This window comes from Rhincodon typus, unplaced genomic scaffold, assembly GCF_021869965.1.
Source record: "Rhincodon typus isolate 14 unplaced genomic scaffold, sRhiTyp1.1 hic_rhity00000051, whole genome shotgun sequence".
Taxonomy (NCBI): Eukaryota; Metazoa; Chordata; class Chondrichthyes; order Orectolobiformes; family Rhincodontidae; genus Rhincodon; species Rhincodon typus.
Genome location: NW_025965689.1, coordinates 1151541 through 1165355, shown reverse-complemented (window position 1 = coordinate 1165355; position 13815 = coordinate 1151541). Strand labels below are relative to the sequence as shown.

At 43.9% G+C, this 13815-nt stretch overlaps 2 protein-coding genes and 1 pseudogene across 3 annotated transcripts in view; 1 reads left to right on the top strand and 2 right to left on the bottom strand.

The window, feature by feature from the left end:
* The window catches only part of LOC125488120 (histone H1-like), a 212594-nt gene that overhangs the window by 168116 nt on the left and 30663 nt on the right, over positions 1-13815 (bottom strand). The window lies entirely within an intron of this gene.
* Positions 1-13815, bottom strand: part of LOC109935230 — a 125057-nt pseudogene that overhangs the window by 82744 nt on the left and 28498 nt on the right.
* Positions 1-13815, top strand: part of LOC109926790 (zinc finger protein 239-like) — a 34140-nt gene that overhangs the window by 6008 nt on the left and 14317 nt on the right. The window contains exons 2-3 of one of the 2 annotated variants that reach the window (XR_007266231.1): positions 206-300; positions 10732-13191. The gene's annotated coding sequence lies outside the window, so the exon portion shown is untranslated. Of the gene's footprint in view, positions 1-205; positions 301-10731; positions 13192-13815 lie in introns of those variants that run through there. The other variant, XM_048621068.1, reaches the window with a different exon arrangement.

Here is a 13815-nt window from a genome sequence, read left to right as displayed (position 1 = left end):
ATAAAGCCCCTCTCCACCCTCCCAGGGACCCTCCCATCCTTCAGAATGTGTGGGTGATCACTGGTTTGTACAGACCCAGAATGCTCTCTGTTTGTGGCTGTGATGTCATTACACACTGACAATTGCACAATGACATCACCCGCTCCCCAGGGATTTCCTCAAATGTGGGATTTTTCTGACTCCGGTGTTTCTGATATCTTTACAGATGCCGGCTCCAGCGGGAGATTTTCAAATTGCAGACAGTGAAGTTGTTGACCAGTGAGGAGCTTTGACCATTCTTCTACAATTTTGAGGTTTTTGGTGTGTGCCAGTTATCTGTGGGAGGATCCACCTCTCTGAGGCTGGTGTAACTCCTTTACTGTGGATCTGAAGCCATCCATTACTGTGTGTCGCCTCTATCCTCCCTGATCAGCTCTCTGCCATTGTCTAACCTGCTCTGTTTAATGTTTGTTTGTTTGCTGAATCTCTGAAGTTTCTGTCATTGCCCATCATCCAAGTGTGCGTTGCTGACTGAGCAGCTCCATCTTCCCTTTGTACTTCTCACCGTCAGGAATTGTAGAGTCATAGAATCATATAGTTTAGAAGAGGCACTTTGGTCCATCGAGTCTGCACCAAAAAAAAACTTAATTTACTCTGTTCCCACTTTCCAGTACTTGGCCCATCATCTTAAAAGTTATGATGTTTCAAGTGCTCAGCCAAGTACGTTTTTAAAGGTTGTGAAGTTTCCTGCTTCACTTACCCTCCCAGCTGGTGTATTCCAAATACCCACCATCGTCCGAGTGAAAAACATAGACTTCATCAAATTCCCTCAATCTTCTGTCTTTCCCCTTAAATGATGTCCTATTGACCCATCAACTAAAGGGAACAGATGCTTCCTATCCACCCTGTCTGTGACCCTCGTAATCTTACAGGAACAGGAGTAGGCCATTCAGTCCCTGGATCCTGTTCCATCATTCAATGCTGATCTGTCACCTAACACCAGAAAAGTATCTTTTAGCCCATAGAATTGAGTTACAGTGAGTCGTAGAGTCATACAGCATAGAAACAGGCCCTTTGGTCCCCTGTGTCTATACTGACCAACAAACTCCAAACTACACTAATCCCATTTACCTGCGCTTGGTCAATAGACTACTATGTTCTGGCTTTTTAAGTGTTCATTCAGATGCTTTTTAAATGTTGCGAGAGTACCTGCCCCCATCACCATCTCAGCCCGTGCGTTCCATATTTCTCCCACTCTCTGGGTGAATTCTTTTTCTCCCTTAGATCTCCTCGAAACCACTTATTCCTCACCTTAAACCTATGCCCTCTGGTCTTAGACATGTCTACTATAGGGAAAAGATTCTCATGATCTGCACTGTCTATAACTGTCAGAATTATGTATATCTGAAACCTCCCAAATGCATGACCACACAGCCCCCTCTGCCCAATTTACCAGTTGATCAATATCAGACTGTAGCCTGAGAGCATCCTCCTCACTATCACCAATGTAACCAGTTTTCCTGTCAGCTGCACATCTGTCCTATAATGTCACATCTTTCCTATAATGTGGTGACCAGGACTGTATACAGTACTGTAGCTGTGGTCTGACCAAAATTCTGTACAGCTTCAACATAACCTCCCTGCTCTTCTAATCTGTGCCTCGACTGATGAAGTCAATGTCAATGTCGATGTAGAGTCATCGAGATGTACAGCATGGAAACAGACCCTTCGGTCACACTCGGTCATGCTGTCCAGATATCCTAAATTATTCTAGTCCCATTTGCAAGCATTTGGCCCATATCCCTCTCAACCATTCCTATTCATGTACCCATCCAGATGCCTTTTAATTGTTGTAATCGTACCAGCCTTCACCACTACTTCTCGCAGCTCATTCTATACACGCATCACTCTCTGCATGAAAAGGTTGCTCCTCGGGTCCCTTTTAAATCTTACCCCTCTTACCTTAAACCTGTGCCCTCTAGTTTTGGACTCTGCTACCCTGGGGAAAAGACCTTGGCTGTTCACCCTATCCGTGCCCATCCTGATTTTATAAACTTTTATAAGGTCACCCCTCAGCCTCTGATGCTCCAGGGAAAATAGTCGCTACCTATTAGCCTCTCCCTTTAGCTGAAACCCTCCAGCCCTGGCAACATCCTTCCGATAGCAGGGAGAACAGAACTGAACATAGTATTCCAAAAGTGGCCTAACCAATATCCTGTCCAGCCTCAACATGACCAAATATTTCCCATACTCAATGCACTGACCAATAAAGACAAGCGTATCAAAAGCCTTCTTCACTATTGTGTCTACCTGCGACTCCGCTTCCAAAGAACTATGAACCTGCACTCCAAGGTCTCTTTGTTCAGCAACATTCCCCAGGACCTTACCATTAAGTGTATAAGTTCTGCCCTGATTTGCCTTTCCAATATGCAGCATCTCACATTTTCCTAAATTAAACTCCCATCTACAACTCATTGGCCCATCTGATCAAGATTCCGTTGTACTCTTAGATAACCTTCTTGGCTGTCCATTACGTCAGTAATTTTTCTGTCATCTGCAAACTTGCCAGCCATACCTCCTATATTCACATCCAAATCATTAATAGAAATGACAAAAAGAATTGGACCCAGCACCGATGTCCATAGGCCCCCAGTTCAAGAAGCAAGCCTCCTCCACTACCACCCTCTGCCTCCTACCTTCGAGCCAGTTGAGTATCCAAATGGCTAGTTTTCCCTGTATTCCGTGTGATCTGTCCTTGCTAACCAGGTTACCGTGTGGAATTTTGTGAAACGCCTTACTGAAATCCATATAGACTACGTCGGCTGCTCTGCCTTCATCAATCCTCTTCGTCTCTTCCTCAACAAATTCAGTCAAGTTAGTGAGACACGATTTCCCGTGCTCAAAACCACGTTGACTGTCCCTAATCAATCCTTGATGGGATGCATGGTAACTTGCCAAGCTGAATTGGCTCAGTACTGGGGAACAGAGGGTGATGGTAGTAGGTGGTTTGTGTGACTGGAACGCAGTGTGCAGTGACATACCACAGGGATCAGTGCTTTTTGTGATATTCGTACATGATGTAGATAAGAATTGAGAGAAATGATGACTAAGTTTGTGAATGACACAAAAATTAGTCGGGTGTTTGACAGTGAGGAGACAGGTGTTAGGTTACTGGAACATATGAACAGATTGGTCAGAAGGCAAAATAGTGGCAGTTGGAATTTAACCCTGTTAAATGGGAGGTGATGCACTTTGGAAGAAGGAACAAGACAAGAGTGGACTCCATGAATGGCAAAACATTCGGAAGCTCAAACGAACAAAAAGACCTCATGTGCTCGTCTACATATTCCTGAAGGTGGCAGGACAGATAAATTCCTGTAGTTAAGAACGCACAAGGGACGCTTGCCTTTAATGGTCATTGCACAGATTCCAAGAGCAGGCTGTTACGAAGCGGGGGAAGGTCGAACCCTTCGGATAATTAACCCAAAACAGAAGCCCCAATCTGTTATTATGGGAGTAGAGGTTCCCTCCTAATAATGACCTTGAAACACCCAGAGAAGCTTGCTTTGTAATCTGATAAAAGAATGGTTAAAAGAAAGAAAATCCCTGATCTCCACTGTTTCAATCACAAGTAACAAGAACAATTTATTTATTTAACCCTAACAATGACCAAATGAACAGAATTACTGACAAACAGAACAATTTTTGCCCCACCACCCCACCCCATACACCAGGCACAATCTATTCCCTAACTGAACTGAATTCTCCTGGCATGTTGTCCAAATAAACACAAGTCCCACTTATTATAAGCCCAATTAATAAGACAACAATAAATTAAAACATAATCTCTCCAACTTTGCATAGAATGTGTCTCTGGAACGCTCTTCCTTCTGTTGATCTCACGCCACAAACACTTTTCTTCCGCTGATTCTACTATCAGAGATGTTTTCTCAGTGAAGACTCTTTGCTAGAAGTGCCGTGGTGGTACCTTTTGTGGATCGGATGGTGCTTTCTTAGAGAACTTAGTGATTTCTTGTGTGAGCTGGGTGCTTATTTCTCAGATGGTGGTTAGCTCTCACACCCTTCAGCTGGCAGTTGGCTCTCTGCCGATTTTCCAAATGTGCTCTTTATATATACCCATGATGACCCGTCCCTTTTCTTACAATTGCATCGGTCCGAGGTTGTCAAAACCGTCAGATTTAAATTCAATTGGCTTTCAATCCCTCAGTGCTTGATTTAAGTTAATTGACTGCTTCCGACTCATTGCCAAAACATCAAAACAAGCCATAGGATTCCAATTACGCAACCAATCAGTACATGTTTCCATTTTTAGTACTGTCTGAAATCGGCAGCTGCTTACAGACCCATTTTCTGTATAAGTCTCTCATCTTAGAAAAGCACTCTATCTTTTAAACGGACCGCGCAAACAAATTCTTGTTTCCTGCTTTCCAATTCACGATTACTCTACGCAACTTGGTAACAAGGAAGGTCATGTCAGAGCTGTACAGCACGTTGGTTCGGCCGCAGCTGGAGTACTGTGTGCAGTTTTCATGACCACGCTGTAGGAAGGATGTGATTACTCTGGAAGGGGTGCAAAGGAGATTCACCAAGATGTTGCCTGGTTGGATCATTTCAGCTATGAAGAGAGGCTGGATATTCTTAGGTTGTTGCGTTTGGAGCAGAGAAGGCTGAGGAGCGACCTGATAGAGATGTGTAAGATTATGAAGGGCGTGGACAGGGTGGATAGAAAGCAGCTGAAGAACATAGAACATAGAACATTACAGCGCAGTACAGGCCCTTCGGCCCTCGATGTTGCGCCGACCTGTGAAACCAATCTGAAGCCCATCTAACCTAAACTATTCCATTATCATCCATATGTTTATCCAATGACCATTTAAAGGCCCTTAAAGTGGGCGAGTCTACTATTTTTGCAGGCAGGGCATTCCACGCCCTTACTACTCTGAGTAAAGAACCTACCTCTGACATCTGTCCTATATCTATCACCCCTCAGTTTAAAGCTATGTCCCATCGTGCGAGCCATCACCATCCGAGGAAAAAGGCTCCCACTGTCCACCCTATCTAATCCTCTGATCATCTTGTATGTCTCTATCAAGTCACCTCTTAACCTTCTTCTCTCTAACGAAAACAGCCTCAAAACCCTCAGCCTTTCCTCAGAAGACCTTCCCTCCATACCAGGCAACATCCTGGTAAATGTCCTCTGCACCCTTTCCAATGCTTCCACATCCTTCCTATAATGCGGTGACCAGAACTGTACGCAATACTCCAAGTGCGGCCGCACCAGAGTTTTGTACAGCTGCAACATGACCTCATGGCTCCGAAACTCAATCCCTCTACCAATAAAACCTAACATACTGTACGCCTTCTTAACAACGCTATCAACCTGGGTGGCAACTTTCAGTGATCTATGCACATGGACACCGAGATCTTTCTGCTCATCCACACTACCAAGAATCTTACCATTAGCCCAGTACTCTGTATTCCTGTTACTCGTTCCAAAGTGAATCACCTCACACTTTTCCGCATTAAACTCCATTTGGGTCAAGAATAAGGGGGCAATACTTCACAGTGAATGGTAGAAGATTTAAAGGGGATTGAAGGAAAACCTTTTTCACCCAGAGGGTGATGGGGGCCTGGAATGTACTCCCTGGGCAGGAAGTTGAAGCACGAAAGCTCAACTTTTCAAAACTACTTGAACAAGCTCTGGAAATGTCACGACATTCAAGGCTATAAGCCCAGTGTGTGATTAGTGTCAGCAGCGGGATAGTTTTGGCTCTACAGACTTGCTGGGCCATTGGGCCTCTTCTGTACTGTATGATTCTATCATCCTCCTCCTCCTGGGTAAAGACAAATGTGAAGTACTCATTTAACATGCTGCCAACGTCCTGTAGCTCCACACAGATTGGTCCCTAACGGGCTTGATTCTTTCTCTGGTTATGCTCTTTCCTTGATATCCTTGTAGAATATCTTGGGATTCTCCCTAATCTTCCCTGCCAGTGTTTTATTACGCCCCACTTTGCTGTCCTCATTTCTTTCTTATGTTTCCCCCTTGTCCTTTCTATTCTCCTCCAGGACCTCCGTCACTTTTTTTCCCTTTGTACCTGTTAAAAGCTTCTCCTTCGCTTCTTATTCAGTCCTGAAATTTCGTAGGCATCCAAAGTTCTCTGGGCTTTTTATAGAGTCACAGAGTTATAGAGGTTTAGAGTGGACAGAAAGGCCCTTCGGCCCATTGAGTCTGCGCCAGTCATAGACAACGAAGTAGTTATTGTAATTTTCCAGCACTTGGCCCATAGCCCTGTATGCCTTTGCATCGCAAGGGTCCAGCAGAATATTTCTTAAATGCTCCTACATTTCCCCCAAAGGGAACATGTTTCACCTAATTCCTTTTTAAACAGCCCCACTGTTCTGCTGAAGTTTACCCACACAAAGCTGTCTAAGGCTGACCCTGCCTTATTTTAAAACAATTTGCCTTTCTCCAACCCACAGCCCTTTCTTGCAGACAGTCCGTTTTCCCTCTCTGCTGCCTCACAGCACCAGGGACCTGGGTTCGATTCCAGCCTTGGGTGACTGTCTGTGTGGAGTTTGTACATTCTTCCCCGTGTCTGTGTGGGTTTCCTCCAGGTGCTCCAGTTTCCTCCCACAGTCAAAAGATGTGCAAGTTAGATGGATTGATCATGCTAAATAACCCTGTAAAATCCAGAGATGTGCAGGCAAGTTGAATTAGCCATGGGAAATGTGGAGTTATGGGGACAGGGTGGAAACTGGATTTAGGTGAGATGATTTCGGAGGGTCGGTGCAGACCAGATTCGCCATATGGCCTCTTTCTGCACTGTCGGGATTCTCTGAATTAGATCCAGCACTACATTGTCACATGTTGGAGCTACTACATGTTGATATAAAAAACACTCCTGAGTACATTTGAATAAATCTGCCCCTCTAAACTGTTTGCACCATGACTACACCAATTAATGCTGGTGAAGTTGAAATTATGTAATCTAACTACTGGATTGTTCTTTGTACATAGTTCAGTGAGTTGTCTGCATTATTCAATTCATTTCATTTCTCCGATGCTGAGGTTATATTGACTCTCAAGTTCTGAACCTTTTTTTTATTCCTTGTAACTTATTCTGCACACCCTTAACGTTTACTGATTCTCTGTCTTCAGATACTGCCTGACTTGTTGCGATTTTCCAGCATTTTCTGTTTATTTCAGACTTGCAGCAACTGCGGTATTTTGCTGCTCTTTTGATAATAAGACCATAAGACATAGGAGCAGAAATTAGTCCATTTGGCCCATTGAGTCTGCTCTGCCATTCACTCATGGCTGATAGGTTCTTCAACCCCATCCTGGACCTTGCTCTCAGAACCAAGTCTAGAAACACAGACGGATGAATTAAAAGCCCATTTCTGACAGGGTGGGTGTTGGTCACAGATTGTGGCCTATTGGTTCCTATTGAGTCACACAAAATCACTGATTACAATGGAGAAGGAGACTACTCTGTCCATTGTGTCTGTGCTGGCCTTTCTCAAAGCAAATCAGCGATTCCTATTATTTGCCCTTTTCTTTCCTCTTCAGGGGCTTTTCCAGTTAGCTTTTGAAAGTCTTTGTTGCATCAGATTGAGCTGGAGTGGTGATGGAGGAGAAGCTGCTAAGTTTACCCTGAGGCCTTTCAAAGCCAGCTGGGCCCCGCAGTTTCCAGTGTGAAGTTGTCAATGGGAGCTGGACTCTACAAAAGATTGGGTCGTTCAAAAAAACACTCTCCAGAGAGTGTATAACAAAAAAAAATGGTTTGGCGAACAAATGTTCTGCAGTTGCTGCAGAAACATGGGTGTTAACTTTCCAAAATGCATTAGATTCTGGAAAGTTTCTGCCTCACTGCAAAATAGCAGATACAACCCCTGTATTAAAGAGGCAAGGAAGGCAGACAACAGGAAACTTTAGGCCAGTTAGGTTGATCTGTCATTTAGGAGATGAGAATCAATTATTTGGAGGTATTATCACCAGACTATTAGTCCGGGGACCTGGGTTCATATCCTGCCATGGCAGATGGTAGAATTTGAATTGAATAAAACTCTGGTTTTAAGTCTAACGATGGTCATGAATCCATTGTCGATTGTTAGGAACAAAACCATCTGGTTCACTAAGGTTCATTAAGGAAGAAAGCTGCCATCCTGAACTGGTCTGGTTTACGTGTCCAGACCCACAGCAATGTTGACTCTTAACTGCCTTCTGGGCAGTTTACGGATGTCAGTGAATGCTGACCTTGCTAGCGATGCCCACTACCTCTGCATGAATTAAAGAGAAACTGAAGAAATAAAAGTGAACAAAAAGGATTTAAATGCATTTAGAAAGTTAAGGACTGATTAGGGAGTGTCATCGTGGCTTTGTGCATGGGAAATCGTGTCTCAGTAAGTTGGTTGTGTTTTTTTCAAAATGTGGCAAAGAAGATTGAAGGCTGGGCGGTAGACGTTGTCTATATGGACTTGAGCAAAACGCTCAACAAGGTTCCGCATGGTAGACTGGATAGCAAGGTTAGATCGTATTGGAGGACCGGAAGAGCGAGCCAGTTGGATACAAATTTGGATTCAAGGTAGGAAACAGAGGGTGGTGGTGGAGGGTTGTCTTTTGAACTGGAGGCCTGTGACCAGGTGGTGTGCCATAAGGATCAGTGCTGGGTCCACTGCTTTTTGTAATTATACAAATGATTTGGATGTGACGGTATGGTTAGTAAGTTTGCAGATGACACCAACATTGGTGGCTTAGTGGACAGTGAAGAAGGCTATTTTCACTGAGTAGTTTGGGATCTTGATCAATGGGCTGAGGAGTGGCAGATGGAGTTTAGTTTAGATAAATGTGAGGTGTTGCATTTCAATAAGGCAAATCAGGGCAGGATTTAGACAGTTAATGGTAGGGCCCTGGGGAGTGTTGCCGAACAAGGGCACTTAGGGTTGCAGGTGCATAGTTCCTTGAAAGCGGAGTTGCAGGTAGACAGGATGGTGAAGAAGGCATTTGGTACGCTCGCCTTCATTTGTCACTGCATTGAGTTATCGGAGTTGGGATGTCATGTTGCGACTGTACAGGACATAGTTAGAATACTGTATTCAGTTCAGGTCTCCCTGCTATGAGAAAGAAGTTGTGAATCCTGAAAGGGTTCAGAAATGATTTACAGGGATATTGCCGGTATTGGAGGGTTTGAGCTGTGGGGTGGGGCTGAAAAGACTGGGGGTTTTCTTCCCTGGAGCGGTGGAGGTTGAGTTGTGAGGCTTATCTCATCAACGCCCCTCCCAGGCAGTGCATTCCAGACTTGCACCACCCTTTAGGTGAAAAATGCTTTCCTCCATTCCCCTGTAAAACTTCTGCCTTTCACTGGAAAATGATGCCCAGTGTTATTCAGCCTTCAACTAAGGGAACAACTACTTCATTGTGTTTCTCCAATTTAGTGGAATTCTTTGAGGAGTGACATGTGCTGTGGATAAAGGGAGCCTGATGATATATTGTACTTGGCTTTCTTGAAGGCATTTCACAAGGTACCATGGAAAAGGTGTCTGTTTAGAGTGGGAGCTACTGGTTTAGTGGTACCTACCAGCCTGGATACTGGATTGGCTGGCTGGCAGAAAACCGAGAATATCCATAAATGGGTCTGTTTCAGATTGTCAGAATGTGATAAGTGGGGAGCCACAGGGTTCTGCTGAACCAAAACCTTTTGCAGTTTATATCAATGACTTGGATGAGGGGAATGAAGTCATGGTAGCTACGCTTTGTGTTGATACAAAGCTATCAGGGAAGGTTGCTGTGAAGAAGACTTAATTTCCCTGCGTCAGTCTGCAGCCTTTTTGAATGAATATTTCAGGTGAGCTATGATATAACAAAATGTGAAATTGTTCGCTCCAGGGGAAAAATGAGAAAAGAAAATCAGACCAGAGGACAGGTGCAGAATCTTGTGGGGCTGAGATATCTTGGGGGTCTGGTGCGTGATACATAAAACATTGGTATATAATTAACAACAAGTGATGAAGAAGGCTCATGGAATGCTATTGTTTATCACGAGTGGAATCAAACAGAAAAGTGAGGAGTTGATGATTCAGTTGTACAGGGCATCAGTGAAACCACACCTCCACAACTGTGTGCAGTTTTGGTCTCATTATTGAAGGAAGGGTGTAAGTGCGGTGGAGGTTCCGTAGACTGATATCTGAGTGAGTGGGATGCCTTATGAGGATATTTTGGACAGCCTCGGGAATGCTCACGTGTTCAGAAAAATGAGTTGCAATTAGACTCGTGTTTAATATCCTGAATTGGTTTTGACAAGGTGAATGTGGACATATTTTCTCCTAAGGGTAAGTCCAGAATGGGGAAGACTGTTTTCAATCGAGGAGTCTTCGTTTTGGAATAGAGATGAGTTCTTTATTCAAGATTAGTGCGACTTTGGAACTCTCTGCCTCAAAAGGCGGTCGAGACTGGGTCATTGAATGTTTTTAAGGCAGAGGTGGATAGATTCTTGTTCAACCAGGGAATCGAAAGTTATTGGGTGTAGCTGGAAATTCAAAACATGAACTGATTGGTCATGATCGTATTGAATGATGGAGCAGGCAGGAGAGCCCGATAGGTCATTTGTTGGCCTTTGTGTTCATACATTTGACATGGAGCCAAATGAGATCCTGGGACAGATGCATGACTTTGTATTTTTATGTGGAGACTCTCATTTCCATGATTTCTGTTCTAAATCAATTCCACAGGATATTAGAAGGAGAGGATTTACAGTCGGGAAACTGCAACCGATCAGGACTTCACAGAGTGGCCCAATTCGGTGTAACCTGAATCTCATTGGGCTTTGAACATGGAAGGAGAAAACACCGTTGACAGTGGTGAGAAACTGTATATGTGTAGTGCATGTGCACGAGTGTTCAGCCAATCATCTGACCTCTCAACATAAACGGAGTCACAAGGAGAAACTGTGGAAATGTGGGGACTGTGGGAATGAATTCAGATCCCCAGCTGAACTGGAAATTCATCGGCGCAGTCACACTGGGGAGAAACCATTTTCCTGCTCTGAATGTGGCAAGGGATTCAGTCAGAAATCCCACCTGCAGAGACACCAGCGAGTTCACGCTGGGGAGAGGCCATTCATCTGCTGTACGTGCGGCAAGGGATTCACTTTGGCTTCCAGCCTCCAGACGCATCAACGAATTCACACTGGGGAGAGGCCATTCACCAGCTCCTAGTGTGGGAGGGGGATTCTCCGACACATCCAGCTTGATGACACATCGGTGAGTTCACACTGAGAGAGTGTTTACCTGTTCCCACTGCAGGATGGTGTTGAGGCGTTTATCTGAACTGACTGTACATCAGCAGACTGCCTGTGGAGAAGCCGAGTGAGGGGATTCACTGAATCTGCCACCTTGTGGACAGTTCACACTGGGGAGAGGCTGATCCCCTGCACCAAATGTGGGACATATTCCCTCCGTCATCCAGCCTGCTGAAAGACCAGTGAGTACATTGTGTGAAGAATCTATTCACGTGCTGAATGTGGAAAAGCAATCACTCAGTCATCCAGCCAACTGAGAAGCCATCGCGTTTGCACAGGGGAGAAGCCTTTTCAATGTCCAAACTGAGCAAAGTATTTGAAAAGATCCTGGGAGTTGACATCCCACGTACTTGTTCACATTGACATGAGTCTGTTCAGATGCACTTACTGCAGGACTGAGTTCAGGTGAGGAACTCACCCCACTCTACAGCAGTACGTTCACACTGGGGAGAGGCTGTTCACCTTCTCTGTGTCGGGGTAAGGATTCATTGAGTTACGAAAACTGCTGAAATGCCAGTGAGTTCCTGAGTAACTGCAGTGATGAAAGATGTATAATTTAGATAAATTCCAGTTTTGGAAGTTGGCTTTTATAATAGAGACACTGAATGTGGGTCATTTTCTGAAAGTTTTCTTTAGAATAAAAAGTGAGAGTCCTTGTGAAACAGTGACCTTCCTCCAGCACTGCTCAGAAAGCAAGTGGCTGTGGAGCCCCATGTGGCGTTAATGGGAAATTGTTTAGACTCTGTTGATTTACAACAGATGAGCAAACATCAATTGACGTTATCTTGTTTTCAGTTCAGAATAAACAAGGATTTATTATAGTCTATAAACCCAGGGTTAGAAGGTATTTTATTCAGTTTGGAGATCTGACTGTGATCAGAATCAAGTTTAGTCTCTCTGCTATATAGAGCTCAGAATAATTCAGTGGAAAAAAGAACAAAAAGTCACCCGAGTAGAACTTCCGAACCAGGAGAGGTTGGTTTGAGCTGTGAAGGTATTAGAAGCAGAAAATGTTTATTCTCTGAATTTTGAGAATATTCATGAAAGAAATTTCCATAGTTCACAGGAAAAGTTTGGGCCAAACCAGTTCAGATATAACTCAGAGATTTAATATTGGGTGTAATTTCTCTGGATTTAAATCTGTATAAATTGATGCGGGTACACAGTTGCAGCAGGTAATCAGGAAGGCTTATGGAACATTGGCACTTTATTTCAAGGGGGTTGGAGATTTAGAGTTGGGATGTTTTACTGCAACTGTACAAGGTGCTGGTGAGACCACATCTTGAATGCTGAGAATAATTTTGGTCCCCTTCTGGAAGGAAAGGTATCATTTCATTGGAGGTAGTTCAGAGAATGTTCTCCAGGGTATTCCCTCATATGGAGGGACTGTCGTATGAGCAAACGCTAAACTTGTTGGGAGTCTACTCACTGGAGTTCAGAAGAATGAGAAGTGATGAAACATATTGGACTAGGCTTGAAAGGGTAAATGTTGAGAGGATTTTTCACCTCCATGGAAGAATCTCAGACCAAAGAGCATCGCCTCAGATATTAGGGCCACTGCCACTTTCAGAAAGAAATGAGAGGAATTTCTTCTGTCGAGGGTTGAGATACTATGGAACTCCTTGCCACAGAACAGTGAGGCAAAGTGGGACCTTGTGTATATTGAAGGCTGACATAGATTCTTGATGAAGGATTATGGGGAAATCACAGGAAAGCAGCCATGAAGAATGTCAGATCAGCTCTGATCCTGTAGAATGGCAGAGCAGGCTCAAGGGGCTGTATGGTGCTGTTAGGAAATAGGTTGGGAACATATTTTAAGCACAGCAAAACAAATTGTTTTTCTTTCTGTTTTTGTCTTGCATAATAAAGATCTGTTTTTATTTTTGCTAAAGTATCTCTGCAGCCTCACATGACTGGGTTTCAGTGACTGACCACCACATTAACCAAATTAAAAGAATAATCTCACTTTTAAAGACAGACAGACGCACAATTAAACTCTGGCACCCATTGTACCAGAATATGTGAAGAAAAGTCTCAATCAATACAAAATAATAAATGAAGTGCAATTCAACCTCATACTCTAGTTGTTCAGGAATTCATCCCGTATTTACTTGCAGGAGCAAAGACTGTCAGAAGCAGAGTGAAACTCACACTTGCGTACCAGACTTGACATAGATATTTACAGCAGAAATCCCTCTGTCTCCTCCACTGAGAGAATGGCAGATTCAAAATGAATGAAGCACAAGCAACCCTCTAACTCTATTTTAATTTAATCCCTACCACCCTGTCACTTTTTATGTTAGCATTGCCCTTTTGGGGGGCTTTGATTGTTGCTGGCTCACTGGTCACAGGGGTGGTTTTGCTGGTGGTGAAAAGTCCATCAGCTGTTCTGGTTTATCCCTGTTCATTTTGAAACCCTCTCACTGACAGCAGAAAGTCTCATTTACAGCATTCTGCCACTAGACAGGTCCAGCATGGAGATTATAAATTTTTCAAAAAACAGGAAACACATGTA